This window comes from Aotus nancymaae, unplaced genomic scaffold (genome assembly GCF_030222135.1).
Source record: "Aotus nancymaae isolate 86718 unplaced genomic scaffold, 86718_ANA_hifiasm-v0.15.2.pri h1tg000058l, whole genome shotgun sequence".
NCBI classification, from domain to species: Eukaryota; Metazoa; Chordata; class Mammalia; order Primates; family Aotidae; genus Aotus; species Aotus nancymaae.
The window spans coordinates 19,662,944-19,683,672 of NW_026988472.1; positions in this window are offsets into that span (position 1 = coordinate 19,662,944).

Genomic DNA, 20,729 nt, shown 5'->3' on the forward strand with positions numbered 1-20,729 from the left:
GGGACCTTACTTCTACGCTTTGACTCCTTAGAGCTCCATGAGGGTGTCCGGGGAGGGTGAGCGTCAGGTATATCACAGAATGTTAACAAAGGCCTTCAAGATGATCTTGTAAAAATCCAACCCCGTCATGATACACACATGGAAGCTGAAGCCTGGAGAAGGGCTGGGGCTTGTCTAAGGCCATGTAGCTGGTTCTCAGAACTGGAGTGACCAGGCGGCTGTTAGGACTCTCCCTGTGGGACTCCGGGAACTGTTGATGAAGTTCACGTCTCAGCTTTTCCAGCATGAAAATGCAAGGCCTCTGGGAAAGGACACAGGGAAGGTGGTTCAGGAGGAGGGGAGGGGAGGGGAGGGGAGGGAGAAAAGTCAGGAGGGGTGGGAGTCCCAGGCACTGCCTTTTGAAAAACATTAAATATGAGAGCTGATATAATCCAGGGGACCCCCAAACTAGTGAGGTGCCCCAGGACGCCCACCTGTAGTAAGCTGGGAGTCTGGCACTGGAATCTGTTTTATAAATGAGTTCACTGTGTTCCCGAAGCACTCACTCACTCTGGCCCAACCCCTGACAGAGGCACCTGAAGCCTGTGGGGCCGAGCTGGTTCGCCACCCAGCTCCCTGCTGGTGGGGCAGGTCCCACTGTCCCCTGCAATGAGGTCAGCCCCAGTTCCTCCCCCCACCTCCATTTCTCCAGTTGACCAGGGTCCTCCTTGCCCACAGCCACCATGGACCCCATGACAAACACATGAGGCTCAGGCCTGGAAGATCTATTAGTGCCACTCCTGTCACCGCCCGCAGAGCGGGAGGAAAGGCAGCCAAATGCTGTGCTAATTATTCTAGCTTCCAGCAGGGTCTCGGAGGTCCCAGCCATGGTAAATCTTAACTTTCATGCTATGGTGCACCGGGATGCAATTTACTTCAAAGAGAGCATAAATCCCCACTGCGGCGTGTATCAGAGGAGTGTTACATAAAAGTGGCCCATGTGCTTCCCACCCTGGCTGCCTTCTCTCTCTCCCCTTCTCTCCCTCCCTCGCTCTCTCCTTGTAAGTTTGAAAAAACCAGCCCGCGGTTGGCTACACATCTCGCACGCAAAAACATTTACACACACGTCTGCTCCCAGCCTTATAAATCACCAGGCTTGGCGACTTGGCAGTGGGAACACAGGCGAGCTCTATTTTTACCAGCACCGTCCGCAGACGGCCCCGGGGGCCCCTCCTTTCCTACAGTGACACCTACTGGTGCCAGCTTTGGCCAAAGGCAGCCTTGCCGCTTCAGACCCATTTCTCGGGCTTTGGAGAATGGTAACTGATCAAGGCCTGGCCCTTCCCCCAGTTCTTCCTCTGCTAACCCCCTCCAGCCTCTGGGGAATTCCTCCATCCACAAATTCCACCCAGGAAGCCCCGCCCCACCACCATCACCCTCTACTAGGCTTGACAAAATAATTACCTTCCACAGAGCTGTAGACTGCAAGAGGCAAGGCCAGCACAGCTCATTAGGATGTCAAAGGATCATGGGAATTGGGGAGGGGGCTGCCTACCAGGTCACCCCCCATCCCCCAAAGCAAGGCTCCTTCCCTGTAATGCAACCTCCTGGGGGGTTGTCCAGTTGTGTTTCAAGCAATTACTTCCCTGTGAAAGACATCTGTTATCTTCGCTGACACACACGAGACTGGCGGCCGATTTGGTTTCTGCGAGGGGCTTGTGAATCCTGGCATTGTCATCGCAGCCCCGGCTGAGAACGAAGGGGGTGGGGTGAGACAGAGGCGCGTCTGTCTCCCATCCCCAGGCCCCAGCCCAGGCCTCCTCCCAGCGACCTCTCCGGAGGCAGCCGTGCCAGGTCTAATGCTCCTAATGTCATCTTTGCAGATCCATTTGTGATTCCTTGATGCTGTAATTACTGCGGCTCCGCTCCCCTCGCAGCAGCTGCCATTAGCTGGGCAGACCGCAGGCTGCGGTGACGTGGCCCTGGCAGCTTGTGGGGCCTCTGAGGGTTGGCCGGGGTGGGCCGGACCCTCCCTGCAGGCCCAGAGCTGCCAAGAGGCCCAGGGAGGCGGGCTGAGCTGGTCAAATGCTGGCATTTAGTGGCTTTTCCTTGAGTGTAACCTTCCTCTACTTCTCCTTGCAGTCAGCCGACTGTGGAAAGTGCCCCAGGGTGCAAATGCCCCAGGGTGAAGGGTGAATGCTGCACAGTTTCAACTCAGCCGCTGACACACTGGTGACCCTGGGCAAGTCACAGCCCCTCTAAGCCTTGGTTCCGTCAATCATAGAAAGGACAGGGTCCGATTCCCCAAGAGGAGGGGAGGTAGATTGCCCAAAGCCAAAAGCTTCCTTTCAACCCTGACTGTCTTGTTTCCTGTCTCAGCACCTGGAAGGACCTGTACAAATGATGGGTGCTGTTTTAGAGTCCCAGGGATGTTACCAGATGCATTCTTGGGACAGGAATGAAAAACAAACACCCTAGAACCCTGCCGTGCCAAGAACCCAGGCCATAATCTCAGAGACTATCTGTCTATTGCTTTCTATCCTAGCACTTTGCTTCTCAGGAAATAAGCCCTGGGATGGAGTAAAGGGCTAACCTCTCCTGCACTCAGGCTTTGAAGGTAGGACAAGAGGGACTATGATGAACTCGTAGAAATGAGAGTAGAATCAGATGCTGAAAAAGACAAACCATTCGTTCACTTCCCCATTCTCCTCCCCATCCCGTGTTGCCCTAATGTCACCTAAGAATCTTGTCTTAGTGTTCAAGCCTGGCTGACAGTGAAAGTGGGTACTGTACATGAGTCAGCCCCGTGGTGGTTTTGAAACATGGCAGCAAATTCTTTGACACTCCTCCAATCCAGAGGCAGGTTCTCTGGTCCTTCCCCTTGAATCTGGGTTTGGGATAGGGGTGGGTTGTAACTGCTTCAACCAAAATACTACTGAAAGAATAATGCTGTGTGACTTTTGAGACCAGGTCGTAAAAGGCCATCCAACTTCTGCCTTGTTTGCTATAACATTCATGCTTGAGCTCCAAGCTGCCATGTAAGAAGTTTGACTCATGGCTACCATGCCGGGAGGAAGCCCAATCTACATGAAGAGGCCACATGTAGATGCACTGGCCAGCTGTCCCAGCCTTTGAATTATTTCAGCTCAAGCACCAGACATATGAAGTGTGTTAGGCCATTTTGCATTGCTATAAAGAAGTATCCAACAGCGGGTAATTTGTAAGAAAAGAAGTTTGATTGACTCACAGTTCTCTAGGCTGTACAGGAAGCATAGCACCAGCATCTGCTTGGCCTCTAGTGAGGCCTCAGGAAGCTTTCACTCATGGTGGAAGGCAAAGCAGAAGCAGGCATCTCGCATGGCAAAGTGGGAGCAAGAGATGTGGGGGGAGAGGTGCCACATGTATTTAAACAACCAGATCTCACAGGAACTCATTCACTATCAAGAGGACAGCACCAAGCCATGAGGGATATGCTCCCATGACCCAAACACCTCCCACAAGGCTCCACCTCCAACATAGGGGATTGCAATTCAACCTGAGATTTGGACAGGGACCAACATCCAAACTATATTATGAAAACCTCCAGACCATTCTAGCTCCTGGCCATTGAGCCACTCGTGCCACCCAACTCTTCTGGGTCAAGGCCCCAGACACTGGGGACCACTGACAGGCCACCCCTGCCAGTTTCTGTCTGAATTCCTGACTTAGGGAATCTAGGAACTTACTAAAGTGGTTGTTATTTATACCTCTAAGGTTGGGGTAGTTTGTTAAGCAGCAATAGATAACAGGAGCCCCTTAGACCAGGCTCCTGCCTGGCATCTAGCCTAATGCATGAAGACATGGACACCTGTTTTCCATAAAGGAAGCAGGAAGTTTTCTAGAAAGCTGAGAATGGCATTGGGCCAAAGGATCTGCTGTGTGGGCTGTACACTTAGTCCCTGGCTGCAGAGCTCTGCCTGGTTCCAGAGGGAGGCTGAACTCTGGGCATGCCTGTCCTTGTTACCTCTGGTGTTAGCATCAGTGTTTGAGTGAGACCTGGGAGTTGAAGGCTTCCTTGTTCCTGTTCAAGTCTCATTTTATTTCTAATGTAACCCAGAGCCTTCTAGTTAAGGCTGGGGGAAGGAATGAGAGGTGTCCTGACCCTTTTATTCTGCCCTAGTTTGTAACTTGGACCAAAGGCAGATGGCTTTAGGAGGGAAGGGGAAGACGCTGGGGGATGGGGGAAAACAGTGCCCGTGAGTAGGCACACATCTTTCTGTGTGGTTTCTCTGTCAGAGGACAGAGGACAGATTCCCACCCGGGCACGAAGAATGTCATCTGGCAATGTGACGTACAAACCTTGGCTGCCACTTTATAGTTTCACGAAGCAGTGTGGGTGGGAGGCACATTTGGCTGCCTGTGACCAGAGTCAGCCTGCTGGTCTGTAACTTGTACAATTTACAAGGAAATCAGATCTGTTTTCTCCATCCTTTGGAACCATCAAAAGATCGACAGTGCATTCAGTTGTGGGCTGTCCCAGGATACACTTAAACATTTGCTGGAACTTACAATCCTAGCTCAATTTTACACATAAAATTCAATCAACGACAAATTCCAGTTTGCTATTTAGAATTTGACAATTCTGTGTTAGAGTGCTCTGTTTTTGATCAAAAAAGCACCCGGGAGCCTAGATTGATAAATAATTGGCCACAAGGTGAAAGAAAGCAACTTTGAGGCAAAAATACAAATCTTGTTCTTAAGCTTGCTTTGACTTGCTGTCCAATGCAATTTAGCATTTCTCATTTTTGAGGGACACATTTTAGCTAAGTGGTAAACCTGACCATGAACAAGACCCTAAAAGCCACTGAAGTTGATTAATTGGGATAAAGATTTAGAACTGAAGTTCCAGAGAAGAGAAGAACAATTAACTTCTCTAAAGAAGGTAATATGAGGGCTTGGGGTGAAGCCTGAGGAAACATATCTGTCTTGGTGGCCCAATGGAAGTGGCCTAGGGGAAGCAGGCTTTGCTCCTGTAATGTGCCGATGTCCTTTTGGTGCACATCCTCTTCTCTCATGTCCTAGGAAGCGGCCACCTGTCTTCCAGCTGTCTGGGACTGTCTGCTGGAACAAGTGACATCACAGTGACCAGAAACCACCTCCCCTTTGTCTGGAGCAGTTGTGATGTCATTCCCTCTGGCAGCAAAGCAGGATGTTGGCAGCTGGGATTCCTCTGGGTCCTCCTGAAGTGATAATTGCCTTAGATTTTGTTATAAAGTGCAGCTGCTAATTATCTTGTTAAATCACAGCCATATACTTTTTGGATCTTTTTTTCCTTTGCAATCCATTTAAACAATCTGGGAGATTAAATAAAACCACATACCCTAAACAAAAACAAAAACACAACCCAGACACACACATACACACTCACACACATATTTCTTCTTCCTTAAAACACCATAAGAACAATTTTTTAAAAATGAAAAGGGTATATATATATGGCATAATTAGATGACTTCCATTAAAAAGCCATCATTTCAACATCCTCATATAAATATCTGCATCCCGTTGCATATTTTAAGCAATTGCATAATAAGCCCCCGAGTGAAAAACAGAGCAAAACTCATTTCCTGACCACAAAAGGAAAAAGGAGTCACTATGTGCTCTGAGTTCCAAGGAGAACTGGATTACATTCCTCCCACACAGACTGGAGGGAGATGGAGTTCATTGCTCCAGGAGAGAGAATTATGACAACACTTAACCGCTGTGACCCACGCTGCTCCAAGCTGCTCCGCGCCTCTCCACGCCATTGGCCATTAGAAGCATGCAGCTCCCATTGAGGTCGGAGGAAGGAAGGAGAGGACCCGGCCCCCTCCATTTGACTGGGATGCTCCCGGCACGTGGGAAAACCTGTCCTGGGTTTCAGCATCAACAGGTGAATGAATGTCAGGTGTGGCTTCAGCCTCCTTGCCGATACTTGTGATTGGCCATTTTCAGGCTTCTGATTTTTGTGGTCCTGCTGGAAGTTTGCCAAGCAGGGGGAGAGGAGGGAGGTGGGCATGGGCACGGCCTGCCAGTCTTGGCAAATAGGGAGGCTGAATGGTACAGCCCAGGCTTGAGTCTTCATCCTTGCTGAGTCACTCCCAGTTCAGGCTCAGTTTCCTCATCTGTACAGGGGGAATCACACTATTTCCTGCTTCATAGGATGGTTGTGAGGGTTAGGTGGGATCATACTGGAAAAACACCTATGCCAGGATGGCACTTAACCGGAGCAGAACTAAACCACTGCTGTGGGTATGTTGCAATGGGGCCCCCAAATTATGAAGGCCACGCTTCTGTTCTTTATTTTTCAGGGCAGGGATAGAGGATGGAGGTGGCTTACCTCAGGATGGGGTCTTGTTTCCCAGAGAGGCCAAAATTCAGGTTCTCTTGGGCCCTAACCAAGGTGCTGCTCAAACCCAGCCCTTTACAGCTGCCCTGGGCTGTGACCACCTTTGGCAAGATCATCTCCCTTCCCCTCTTCGGCACTGGTGCCTCCAACCAGAGCTGTATTCTGCTCAGCCAATCCCTCCTGCTCAGGGGAGAGTAGAGTGACCACTTCCTTAGGGGTGTCCAGACCTGCACTTAGTCTTCTAGCCTGGCCTGAAAATAGGTATTAGGTCCGAGGCAGGCCATGATCCCATGTGTGCGTGTATACTAGTACTGTAGCTGCTGGGCCAGCTGGGATTCCCTTCTAACTTCTCCCTTGGGGGCTGGAGTCTCCTCCCCAAGCAAACAGCTGGGGAGAGCTCTGTGGGCCCCAGTGAGTAACCCTGCCCTGCCCCAGGTCAGCCTTTGTGTAGAGAGGACAGGGAGGTTGCCAAGGTGTGTCTCCTCCAGGGTCAAACTGCTCCCTCTCCACCACAAAATGCAAACAGAGGCAGAACCCCAGGTATAGAAAGCATCCATTTGTGTACAAAGGGGATGTGGGGGGAGGGCAAAGGATTGTTTGCAGTTTGGCTTGTATATACACACACTATCTTTGTCAGGAACGATAAGAACCCAATAATATTGGCTGCTTCATAGAAAGGTAACTGAGTGGGTGGCTGGGATAAGTGTGGGAAGGAAACTCCTCATTGTCCACTTATTTGAATCTTTGCAATTTGAAGCCATGTGACCATATGAGTTATGTAAAAATGACAAAAAATAAATACATGCAAAGTTGTATACAAATTTATATAAATACATACACAAATGTATATAAATACGTACACACACACACACACACACACACACACACATACATAGTAGTAGATATCTGTTTTTTGTGCCTACATAACAACCTGATTTTTTTGGGGGGCAACCACTACCCACATTTGGTTTTGACCTTAACACTCCCTCCTATACGCACACACACACTGATGGTAGGTATGTGACCCAGGTCAATCAGAGCTCAGGATACCCCTGGCTGCTATAATTGGTTAAGGCTTGGGCACAGGACACAGGCCAGACCAATGGCAGACCTTCCTGCAATTTTTGTTACTGTTATGGGCAAAGAGACACTCTCCAGTGTTTGGTGTTGCTGAGTGGGAAGAATATCAGCCTGGATTGGCCAGCAACTGTCTTTACTGGGAGTGAGGGGACATCTTGCCTTGGAATGAAGCCAACACTGAGGAAAACAGAGGAAGCAGGGGTATGGGGGTTGTGTGGGGGGCGGGCAGAAACAGAGAAAGAGTGAGAGACATAGGCAGTCAGAGAGAAACAGGCTGTGTTCTTTGACGTAGCTCAAAGCTCTGTATACAGCTATGCCCAAAGTGTGCTACATTCCATGAACTGGCAAGTCATGGGAACAGATAACTCCCACCCCTGTGTTTTCTTCTTTCAGTTTGTGTGGGGTTTCTCTCCTTTACAACTGAACAAGTCCTGAGTGCTCACATATTTACATGAAGCTGAGTTAGGGTGAAAGGAAACCTCCAGAGCAGCCTGGAGTAGCAAAAGGAGTGGTAGAGAAAGCCTTCTAATAATTTCTCGGCAAGTTCCACCTTTGCTTTGTTTAGCACTGGCTACCAGCCCCTCTGAGCCACTGCCCAGCTGTCTGGCATGGTCAGCGCAGAGTCTTCATCCATGTGATCAAGCTTATTTAATAGCCTTCCTCCTCCCTTCATCCTTTTGGATACCATCTTGGTTATCTGGCACAATGCTTGAATTTGGACAATTGAGAACACATGACTTTCTTGCATTTTGCGAAAAAAGGCAGTGAGAAGACCCTGGACTAGAAACGCCAAGATCTGGGATCAAGTCTCTCTGTAGAAGCTTGTGACATTGGATAAGTCTTTCAAAGGCTTCATTTTGAACTTTTTCTCCTCTTAAAAAGAAAATATATCAGGCTTGCTATGCACTCCTTGAGGACAATGACCATGTTTGTCTTCTTTCCCCCAGCCACCTCTCTTCCTCCTTCTCTTCATTTCTTTCTTCTCATTTTTCTGTCTTCTGGCCTCAGATGCAGAGTTGAGTCACCCATGCACATCCTTGCCAGCCTCATCAATCCCAGCATAGATCCTCTAGTTTTGTTTTCCTATTTTTCCTCTACATCCTTCATCCCTATCCATTCTTTTCTCCCCATTCTACCCCAGGTCTGACACCCACTCTGATATATTTCCTTTAAAAGATATATGGCATTTTTTGAGGGGTATACATGTGCTTTTAATTTATAAGAATAGTAATTTAATGTAAAGCTATAAATCTTTTTCCCTTTTCACTCAACACGCTGTCTTAAGGCCTGTCCATGTGCTATATGTAAATCTGGTCTATTGTTTCTGACTGCTACATGGAATTCTGTCATATGTATCTACCACCATCACATGTATCTCTAGGGTAAAGACCTGGGGGCTTTCTGGGTCACAGGGTTTACACAGACTTCATTCCTAAGCATTGCCAGATAATCCCTCAGAATGACATATCACTTGGCAGTTCCACTAGCAGTGCATGAAAGTTCCCCTTTCCCCACATCGTCTACAGCACTTGGTTTTATTCAGCTTGATAAGTTTTGCCAATGTCTTATGTTTGAAGTAATGTTGTTTTAATTTGCATCTCTCTGATAATTTGCCGAGATTGACAATCTCTTCCTTTTATTATTCATTAGAGGTCTCCTATCTATGAATTATTTGTCCATATTATTTGACCCTTTTTTTCTTGCTATTTTTCCCTGTGGTTCTTTAAAATAATATCAGCATTTCTTATGTATTTGATAACAGTGAACATAGCCAATACCTACTGAAGAGCACACAGAATGCAACTTATGAAAATCTGAAACTTGAATATAGTTTATCTTTTTCCCCTTTAAAGTCTGGTTCACTTTTTACATTTCAAAATAAAAAAATCAAGCAGAATAATAAACTAAAGGAAACCTTTTTTGGCTCATATATTTCCTTTAGTTTCTTCCTTTGTCTGGTTCTTTCAGAGTCAGGAGGAGGAGAAAAAGAGATTGAAGGAGAAAAAGAGATTGAAGGATGAAAAGATGGAGAGGTTAAAAGAATGTAAAGAAAAAAATTCAACAGAATCTAAAAGGGAAACATAGAAAGGGAAAGAGATCATGAGGAAGGAAGGAGTGAGACAGAGCAGGAGAGAAAGAGAAGGAGGAGAAATGAAAAGGAGGAGGTCTAAGAGGAAAGAGAAGGAAACAGAAAAAAAGACAAAATGAAATAGAGGCACAAAGACAGTTGGAGAGAGAAAAAATGGAATGAGTTTTGAACCCCTTTGCCTCACCAATCTATCTTACCGTCTCCTCAGGCTTCTACTCCTTCTAGATCTTATCTCCAGTGTCTCTGGTTTGATGAGTCCAGAGGAGCTCATTTCTAGCCCAGTAGCTGGTATGGGCTGTATCTTACTTACTCCATACAACGTTCGGGGCTCTGACTTCACTATTTCCAATTCCCTTTGTCTCCTGGTTAAAGCTTTGCCATTTCTAGGCTGTACATTATTCTCTAGTGGTTGTTTGGGAAGGAATTTGCTCCCTAGCCAGACTGTGAATTTCCTGAGGGCAGGGTCCCCTCCTTGCTTGCCATCTTACCTCTCCCTGGGGCTTGCACCTTAGTACCCAGTCAATAAACATTTGCTGAGTGGATGAACGAAGGGATCTCGCTGCATCGACCTTCTCAGCACACATCACACTGTGGTGACCTGCTGTCAGCCAACCCTCTCAACTTCTCAGGGATATTTCTCATAAAATGGCTTGTCAGAACTCCGGCCTTCCAGCTAAGTAAGACAGGCCAAATTGTCTCCCGATATCGAGTCTGTGGAATGCTGATGGGAAGGAAAATGCTGTAGTCCATGTTTAATATGGATGCGTTTCAAACCTCGCGAATGATCCAGGCACAGGCAAGGGCAGTCCCTGTGAGGAAGGGTGGCATGCATTTGGAAGGCAGTCCACATTCCAGCTGAGCCCTGGTTCTGGGGTTACGTCATAAGCATCTCTGCCAAGGGAAATAAGGCAGCTTTATGCTTTTCATAAGATGTGCATGGGATGCCTATCAGATGGTCTCAAGACTCTTCAGAAACTTTGCCAAAGATGGAAGTCCCAGAAAAGGGCTGGATGCTTCCCTGGTGTTTGCCGAATGGCATGGGAGGAGATCTTGTGTTTCTTCTAAACCGTGGGATTACACTTCATGATTGAACGTTCTAGAAACTGGGGTTTGGTGGTGGGGGTGGACTCTAGAGAGTTCATAGCAGTAACCCCCCTGTGGATTCCTAAATCAAGGTCCTTTCTTATGTGAGTCCAGAAATATATTACAAATATTACATTTGCCTCTCTAATGAGATTAGATAATAGCAGAGACACTTAACATTAGATAACACCACTTCTTCTGATCCCTAATATGATGCTCTTTCCGGGTTACTTAAGAACTAAATGAATGAGAAATGGAAGAAAGGCATTTGGGCTTTGGTTCCCATTGCCCCGTGGAGTGAAGCCAGGCTGTAGAAGGCAAGCAAAGTGCTGAACTTGGACCGGCTTTACTGGGTGGTGAGGTAGCAAGAGTGAGCGAGCCTGTGGTTTGTAGCAATAGCAGTATTTTTGTTTTTCCTTTGAATTAAAGCTGCACTGGCTCTACTCCCTCCTTCATTTTGGATCCAGGAGTTTTATAGCTCAGCTCTTCTCCCTTTTGCTCCCCTACCTTTACTCTTTTTCTTTCCCTGAGAAAGGAGCTGGAAAACTACCTAACCATGGGGACAGGTTTTTTGTCTCAGGAGGCATTAGAAGAAAGGCAGAATCCCACAGGGAGGGACAGCTCTCTCCATCTGTCAGTTGCTAAGTGTCAATGAGGGCCTTGCCCTGTCCCCAGTGTCATGGGGCAGGGGTCTGTGTCACTAAGATGTTTTTTCTGCCCTCCAAGATCTGGTAATCTTGGAGAGAAAGCCTCTACTTTAGAGGCTCACAGTGGAAAAGGCAAACAAAAAAAAAGACTACAGTAATGGTTTTAAAACATCCTAGAACAGTGGCTGCAGGTGTGAACTGAGGTCAGAGAGGTAAGGAAGGTTTCCTGCTGAAGGTGTGTGCCTAAGGTTTGCCTTGAAGGGGAGATTTGGGTAGCAGGTGAGTGGAGCAGTCTGACAGGGGCAGTATTGCAGTGGTGAGGAACCTACTGTGTGCCCGACCACCCTGTCTATATCACCTGGGTGTGGGGAACTTGACAACCAAGAGTCCTGGGCTCACCCCAAAGCTACAGTGGTTTGCAAAGATGGCTGAAACAAATCCTCTCATTCCCCAGGCCCCTTTGCCAAGTGACTTTGCCTCTCCTTCCATCAAGAAGTGGAGGCTAGGCCCTGCATAGTGGCTCACGCCTGTAATCCAAGCACTTTGGAGGTCAAGGCAGGTGGATCACCTGAGGTCAGGAGTTCAAGACCAGCCTGACCAACATGATGAGACCCCATCTTTAAAAAAAAAAAAAAAAAAAAGAAGTGGAGGCTAGCTGAGTGCGGTGGCTCATACCTGTAATCCCAACACTTTGGGAGGCCTAGGCAGGTGGATCACTTGAACCCATGAGTTCAAGACCAGCCTGGGCAACATGGTGAAAACCTATCTCTACTAAAAATACAATAGCCTGGCAATCGCGCCACTGCACTCCAGCCTGGGTAACAGAGAAAGATCCTGTCTCGAAAAAAAAAGAAGTGGAGTCTTCCCTTGAATTTGGACTGGCTTGCGACTTGCTTTAAGTAATAGAATGTAGTGGAAGTGATTCTGTGTGACTTCGAAGACTAGACCTTAAGAAACGCAGCAGCTTGAATTTTCACCCTCTCTTGGACCCCCGAGATTGCTGTGCTGTGAACAAGTCCAGTCTAACCAACTGGAGGGTGATGGGTCACGTGGAGGAGAACTGAGGCACCCCAGCCAATAGCCAGCACCAAATTCCAGACACGTGAATGAGATCATTTTGGACTCTCCAGTCCTAGTGAGCCCATCATGTGATAGCAGCCACATGAGTGAGCCCAGGAGAGACTAGCCACTAGGTTCCAGGGTGGTTGGTTAGACAGGAAGATGTAATGGAAGCACCTGCTGAACTGGAATCTTTAGGAGTGCCTGGCATTCATTTTCTCTGTCCTGAAATAATATCCTGATTTCCCTTGAAGAACTGGCCCTCGTCCACTCCACATGGTCTTGATCAGGCTGACAATCATTGCATCACGAAGCCACCACCCTTCTAGTTGGTTACCCAGAGCATTCTATGCTAGGGTCATAGTTATTAATTCAGAAATGTTCAGATGGGCAAACTAGACCAATCCGCAGCTTCCCTGAGGTTTGCTATGTGAATGCTGTGAAAGACTCTCCCTCTGGGATCTCAAGCTGTTAAGAACCCAAAATCTTCAGGCTGACAAGTCCAACTTCCAATGACAGAAAACCAGGATGGAGAGATGAAGAATGTGTGACTGAATCCTGACAACATCATTTCAGCCTTTGGAAAGAGTCCAGCTGGAATTCCATAAACCCCCAGACTTCCCTGTTATGGAGCAAATGCATTCTCGTTTTGCTTAAGTGAGAGGGAATTTGAGTTGAGCGTCTGTCTCTCACCTAATAAATATAGTAGCCACACCCTGTTTCCTGGAGCAGCTCTTAGTGCTTGTATAAACCTGCATTCTTCTCCTTTCTTGCCCTTGCCCATGGCACTCACGGTAGATTGCATTTTGCTCCCAGTTTTTTACCCCATCTCGATGACAGGATTATACAACCATACCAATGTGACTTTGCAGGTACTCCTGATACAGGAGGCAGAGTGAACTTCCCTGTGCCATTAATGCTGCTCAGTTATGTGACTTGTGATCAATGGGAAGTCAGAAGAAGTAACAAGATAGACGGCTTTAAATATGCCTGTGCATTTGTGTTGGCCTCTTGCTCGCCTGCTGGTTGCTGTGGGAAGAGCCTGTGCTGGTGCCTCCTGGATCTAGAAGGCAGAGATACATGAAGCAGTCCTGAAGCCAACCTGCAGCCTGGAACCAAGCTCAGCTGAAGAAAATAAAATGCTTGTTTCTACAAGCCACTGAGACTTCAGGGTTGTCTGTTACACAGCGGTGTGGACAGAGGCTGGACTGATAAAAGGAATGAGCTAGGGGAGCCAAAAATAGTAACCAGACTGCATGCTTCTCCCGTCTCCCCAGACCTCTGTTTGTTTCCCCTAGCACTTGGTGCAGGTGTCTTTTTTTTTTTTTTTTGAGATGGAGTTTCGATCTTGTTGCCCAGGCTGGAGTGCAATGGCGAGATCTCGGCTCACCGGTGCAGGTGTCTTTTCTGGCATGCCTTATGGTGTGCTGGGTCAGTAGTGTCTCTGTCCAGCTCTCTAGATAGCCTGGGAGAGCCTCAAGGGCTGGCACATGGTGAATGGTTAATCCAGGCTTGGTTGCTGACTGACTGACTGAGTATATGCCTCGGTTGCTCCTTTTGCTTGTGGTTGGGGGTGGAGGTCTGGGGTGTGACTAACTAACTTATCTTTGTGGCTCCTCCTCCTCTACAACATTTTAATTTATCTTCACATAAAGGCCAACCTTGAAGGGAGAAAAATGCCAGGTAGCCGCTAGCACAGACAATCGATTCTGGACATAAAATTTGACTCTGTCCCTACCTGTTGAGCGAGTTCCTTTATCCTTCTCAAACATCAGTTTCTAGTAGTGTGGAGCAAATAATGATGATGTAAATAATAATAGCAAACTATATATATATAGCTCTTCCCATGTGCCAACCACTTCACACATATTGACCTTGGTGACTGCCCTATAATGTAGGTATCTTATTACTAATATTGTTTCTGGTTTATCGATCGAGGAACTAAGGCACAGGGAGGTTGAATAACTTGACCAAAGTTACACAGCAGTAAGTAGCAGAATTGGGATTTGGACCCAGGCATTCTGGCTTTAAAGTCTCTGTGCTCAAATCTCATATGTAAAAGTACCTCATGTAGCAGTCACAGATTTATCAGAAACAAGACCCACATGCTGGTCACTAAAGGCTATTTTCAAACATCCCAATGTAATATCACAAAGGTTTAATCAAGTCATATCTGTGTGATGAAAAACATGGGTTTGAAAAATGGTGCCTGTGATGTATCCGGCTGTCGTAATGATGGAGTTGAATCTCCCGCACAGCCGATCTGATTGTCTCTAGAAATCATCACTCATTAAGGCATTGGGAGAAAAATGAATCGACCCCAGAGGCCACATGGAGAGGCAGTTCCCGGGTGAGCAGCTCTAGGACAGAGCAGAACTAGGCCCCAGGCAGCTGGGGAAGAGAAAGGGAATTATATTTAACATGAAACATAAACACCATCTAAAAGGTGGATGGTGCAGAAAAATATAAATTTGATCATTGTCTGGTGGCTTAGAAATCCAGTGGCCTTAGAATCCACATCCACCCACTTTTAACTCCACAACATTTCAGATGATGAAATAAAGTTCTGCATTAAAGAATGCTGCAAGAATGGTGAGATGTTAATGGTGATGTATCTGAGATGGAGCGCCAAGCACAGAGGGTAATAACATCATAGCGGGGAACCATGGGTGTTAGTTTCTGTGAAAATGGCCACAGGATGAACTCTGGCCCCTCAGAGAACATCTAACAAGTCACTCTGCTGCTGGGTGGCTGCCCGCCCATCCAAGCCATAAAGGATAAACCCATGGCTGCAGGTATTTGTCATTTCTCTTTTTCCAAGGGCTCCTGAGTTTTCCAGAAGCAGAATATTTACTTGTGCTCCAGGCAGGAAGCAAGCCTGGCCTGCCTTATTTTAATAGATGCAGAAATGTCCACTCTGGGTGAAGCCAAACTCTACCCAAGGTCAAACGGTCACAGCAGGAGCTGGCAAATGGGGCACTCGGTCCTTGGCCCAAATTCTCAGGGGCAGCAGGTCCCTGCTGTTCGGTCAAGCCTAGTGAAATGGTTTTTGAAAGTGCAGGCTCTGTTCCAGCTTGCCACATCACCACCTCTGGGGCACTGCTTTGTCTTTGTCCAGGTTTTACAAAGGCCTCAATCTCCTCAGGGCTGCTCCCCACGCTCCTCGTGGTGCTTCCTCTGCAATCCAGGCCTGGGCAGGGAACCTGGCCATCTCACCCCAGCCACTCTCATGGAAAAAGCTTCCGGAGCCTTGCACAGAAAGCACGGGGAGGGACCTACTTGGGAGCATGTATTGCACAGTTCAGTCCACCAGTCAGCAAGCATTAATGGAGCACATGCACAGTGCTCCATAGTGCACAGTGTCGGTGTCCCCTGTCTCCTTGTATACACTATCCCCATGTTTTGCAATTCCCTTTACTCTCTACAGTGCGCTTTCTCCAGCCAGCACTGGGGGATTCTTCTCAGAGGATTGCCCTCAGGCTACTGGAGCCACTTTGCCTCCCCAGAGAGCCTGAGGAATCCTGGGGTGTCCATCACTCTGCCTGCCCTAGGCCGGAGGCCACGTTCACTAGTGACTAGCAGTGGGAGAGTCTGAAAGCCCAGCTCCCTTGCTGAGGTATAACTTGCACTCCAGAGCTCCTGGCAGTATCAGGCACAAGCTTCCCTCTGCAGGGACCTGGCATGAAATTGCCTCGTATTTGGCACCCTCCTCTTCCCTGTCTTGCTTCCTGGCTCCCTTTACTCATCTTCCCCTGGGAGCATGCCTTTAATCAAATACTCACACGTGAATTTCCATCTCAGGATCTACTTCTGGGGATCCCGGTCAATTGCCATTCTGGGTTCTGGGGATATGGGGCTAGACTAGAAAGGCATGACAAGTTCCCTGCCATCATGAAGGTCTTGTGGCTGGGAATATCTTCGGTCTAGACGGTGGACTTCAAGGTGATCCGCTGAGATGTAGGAAGAACCATTTAGAATGTCTATTAAAAGTGATATTTGTCTCACTCTTGAATATTTTCTATTTTTGTGCATGTTTCATAATGAGGATAGTGTTAGTACAATGGTGTATTTCTATAAGTTAAAATTAAATAAATGAGCACAATTAGGGGGTGAGTGCTCAATGAGTTTTTATTAACAGGGAAGTGAGATCAAAATGTCTGAACACAAGAGGTGGCCAACCTGGTGGTAGAGGTTAAGTGTATCTCTAGTGGAAATAGAGATCCCATGTTGCCGTGTTCCAGCCCCAAAATGTATTGGAGACTGTAATTAAGCCACCCCCAAGGTCTTTTGCATTTTAAACAAGCCCTACCTCTCTAGCTTTTCCTACTAGCTTTATCTCTCTGCACTTTCATCATTTCTGTTGCTTTTCTTTGGACCCTCTCCAAGTTCCACAGGCCTGGCATTAATTGTAAGGCCCAATATTCCTATAATTGCAGGGTAAGTATTTTTGTGCAGATCACAAGCCTGACCTCCTTTGTTATTTAGTTTGAGCTGGATTCTCCGTGGACAGAGGGAGAGGCATGAAATGAGTAAATATTTAATTCAGGAGAAGCCTGCGGCTTCAAAATGTTTTCCCATTTGCTCGGTGTTGGCCCACATATTGAAGTTGCTTCCGTGGAGCTCTGGGCTGTGCCCTGCGATGAAGGACTGGCCTGCCCCAGGAACTCCAGAGCTCCTCTCAGCAGTACCTTGAAGAGGCTCTGAGTGCTTGGACCAATGGGAGCCCAGGAGATGACTGCACAGCAAATTGAAATCAATGAAGAGAAATAAGTGGCTCGACATTCGCAGGTATTCTTCACAGCCACATTAGCAACGCAGCCATCAGCAGCTCCTGAAAATTCCCCTTGCATCTCTTGATGCTGCCAGTGGGAGGGTCTGGGCCAGGGAGGATACTCTCCCTGGGTGGGGCAGGTGTTGAGGTTAAGGATTGAGGTGGGAATGGAGGGGAGGGGAGGGGAGGGGAGACCAGGTGGTGGGTAGGAGTATCCTCAGGCATGTGAGAGTGTTCAGAGCCTGGAGGCAGAATCCAGGTGGCAGTGAGGGAAGTCGTGGGCATCAGAGAGACACAAAACACGCCAGAAAGATATTCAGAGGCAACTGGTGTTTGGGAAAACATACTCTGCCCCTGATCTGCGATGCCATGGGCTGTCATCTTCATCTGGATGTGCTCAGTGCATGAGTTCACCAGCTGCCATATTTCTTCTTGACCAGTGGCTTCAATCCGAGAGTGGGTTGGCTGGCGCCCCGGTGTACTCTGTCATCATGGGACAGAGAAGCTGTTTTCTGAAACCATCTGGTTCACCTGGCCATCAGTTGTAACATGCCTGCACCAGTTGACACCTTAGCAGTTAGACTACAAAAAATATAAATTAATGAGACTGAAAAATTATTATTATTATTATTATTATTATTTTGAGATGGAGTCTTGCTGTGTTGCCCAGGCTTAAGTGCAATGGCACGGTCCTGGCTCACTGCAACCTCCACCTCACGGGTTCAAGCGATTCTCCTGCCTCAGCCTCCTGAGTAGCTGGGATCACAGGTGCCTGCCACCAAGCCTGGTTAATTTTTTGTATTTTTAGTAGAGACGGGGATTCACCATGTCGGCCAGGCTGGTCTCGAATTCCTGACCTCAGGTGATTCACCTGCCTCGGCCTCCCGAAGTGCTGGGATTACAGGCATAAGCCACCGCTTCTGGCCAAGAAATTACATTTAATCAAAGATATGAATACTGTTGCAATTTAAAGACTGCATTAACATTCCATTACACAGTAAGGTCTTAGATACTAGATAACTTGTTTTAATGAGTTCTGATCGTTACTAGCTAGTGGAGGAGGCTCCAAAATATTATTAAATGATAGCAATAATGTTAAAGATATTTGAGCACTTAGAATATACAAAGTGATTTAAGAACTTAGATGAAATCCTTGCTCAATATCTCTAACCAAAAATGCCTCTATTCTGTATAGATTTATATTTCCACAAATTCCAAGAAGTGAATATTCACATATCTACTCATCCATCCATCCACCTATGTGTGCGTGTATGCATCCATTCACTCTGTAAACATCCAATCATCCACTAATCCATCCATCCATCATCTGACTATACACCCATGCGTATATTCATCCATTCATTCATCCATCCGTTATCCAAACCATCCAAATAGGCATCCATCATCTTACCATCCATCTATCCATCCATCCATCCATTCATGCAACAACATGGGCCAGGCACAACATGGGCCAGGCACCAGACACAGGAGGTGCACAGAGAAGTAAGACATTCTTACACTCAAGAAGTTCAGGGTCCAGTGGAACAACTTTGAATTATGCCTTCAATTCAAACCCAAGTAAATTTTGATTGCATACAAGAATTACATGCTTGAGGCCAGGTGTAGTGGCTCACACCTGTAATCCCAACAATGTTGGGAGGCCAAGGTGGGAGGTTCGCTTGAGCCCAGGAGTTTGAGACCCACCTGGGCAACATAGAGAGACCCCATCTCTATAAAACAAACAAACAAATAAAAATTAGCTGGGTGTGGTGATGCACACCTGTAGTCTCAGCTACTTGGGAGGCTGAGGTGGGAGGATCACTTGAGCATGGGAAGTTGAGGCTGTAGTGAGCCATGATTGTGCCACTGCACTCCAGCCTGAGTGACAGAGTAAGATGTTGTCTCAAAAAACAAAACAAAACAAAACAAAACAAAAAACACAATTACATGCTTGAATCTAACACAGTGCTGATGCTCCAGTGGATGAGAGAAGCAGATCTTAGAGGAGAAACAACTCCAGACAGAAAAGCTACCTGTGTTCCCTGATTTTATCACCCTGAATTTTGGCCTTTTCCTCAGCAATGGTTTTATACTTATTTCCCTGTCTGTGCCTGGACCCCAGGAATTTACTATTCTTTTTTCTCTTCAGTCCTATCATGTGTGCACAGATCTTTCTCTTTCCCCTTTGAAAAATGGGGAGGCCACCACACGAGCTAAAGACAAAAAGAAATCCTACTGCATAAATGTTTAAAAATGCATAAAACTCTCTGTTTATGGAGTAAGAATTTCCTATCCTAAGAATTCTAGTAAGATATCCTGAGCTTCTCAGCACATGGAATTTCTTTCTTCTAAAATTATATCATTCTAGGTGCTTTCCAGATGGCCACTGCCTATAGGTGGGTTGCCTGGATTCCTTCCCTTCCAGTTCCTGCTCTTCTTGTCCTTATAGTCTCTTGGCTTGGCCATGTGTATTGGTCAGTTACTGCTGTGTAAAAAGTACCCACAAAATCTCAGTTGCACAATCATAGGCATTTATTTCTCTCATGCATGGGGCGGCTCTGTTAATCTTGACTGGCTCAGCTGGGCTTGACTCTAATCTTGGCTTGACTCTAAATCTTGGTTCCATATTTGCTCTATATGTTTCTCATCCCTCTTAGACCAGCAGGGGAGCTGGCCAATGGCAGAGGCACAGGAAGGCAAGCAGAAACAAGTGAGGCCTCTGAAGATTTAAGCTCAGAGCTGATATATGGGCTTCTAGCTACATTCCATTGATGAAAGCAAGTCATCTGGCCAACCTCAAAGTCAAGTTAGGGGAAGGAAAATGAACCACCAAGTTACATGACAAAAGTTGTGGAAGCAGAGAAAGGGGAAGAATCAGGCCCGACAATTTAATTTACCACCAGCAGAAACTGAAAACTTCAAAAATAAATATGCAGGTCCAGCACAGTGTCTCATGCCTGTAATCCCAGCACTTTGGGAGGCTGAGGCAGGAGGATTGCTTGAATCCAGGAGTTCAAGACCAGCCTGGGCAGCATAGTAAGACTCCATCTCTACAAAATATCAAAAAATTAGTCAGGCGTGGTGTACCCCTGTAGTCTCAGCTACTTAGGATGCTGAGATGGGATGTTCTCTTGATCCCAGGAGTTTGAGGCTGCAGTGAGCTGTGATAGCACCACTGCACTCCAGCCTGGGTGACAGAGAGATAAACTGTCTCAAAGAATAATAATAAAATAAAATAATACAGTATATAGATTTTCTAATCCTCACAATAACTCCAAATACAAATGGTCCCCAATTTTCAATGGTTTTACTTATAGTTTTTTGACATTACAGTGGTGTGAAAGTGATACACGTTCAGTAGAAATTGTACATTGACTACCTATACAACCATTCTGTTTTTCTCCTTTATTGTGTTAGATGATTTTGCCCAACCATAGGATAATGTAAGTGCTCTAAGCATATTTGAGGTAGGCCATGCTAAGCTATGATGTTAGGTTGGTTAGGTGGATTAAATACATTTTCAACTTACAATATTTTTAATGATAAGTTTATCAGGATGTAACCCTACTGTAAGTTGAGGAACATCTGTATAGGTGATTGGTGTGCCCAGTTTTACAAAGCAACCACTGAGAAATTCTAGAAACTAAGCTACTT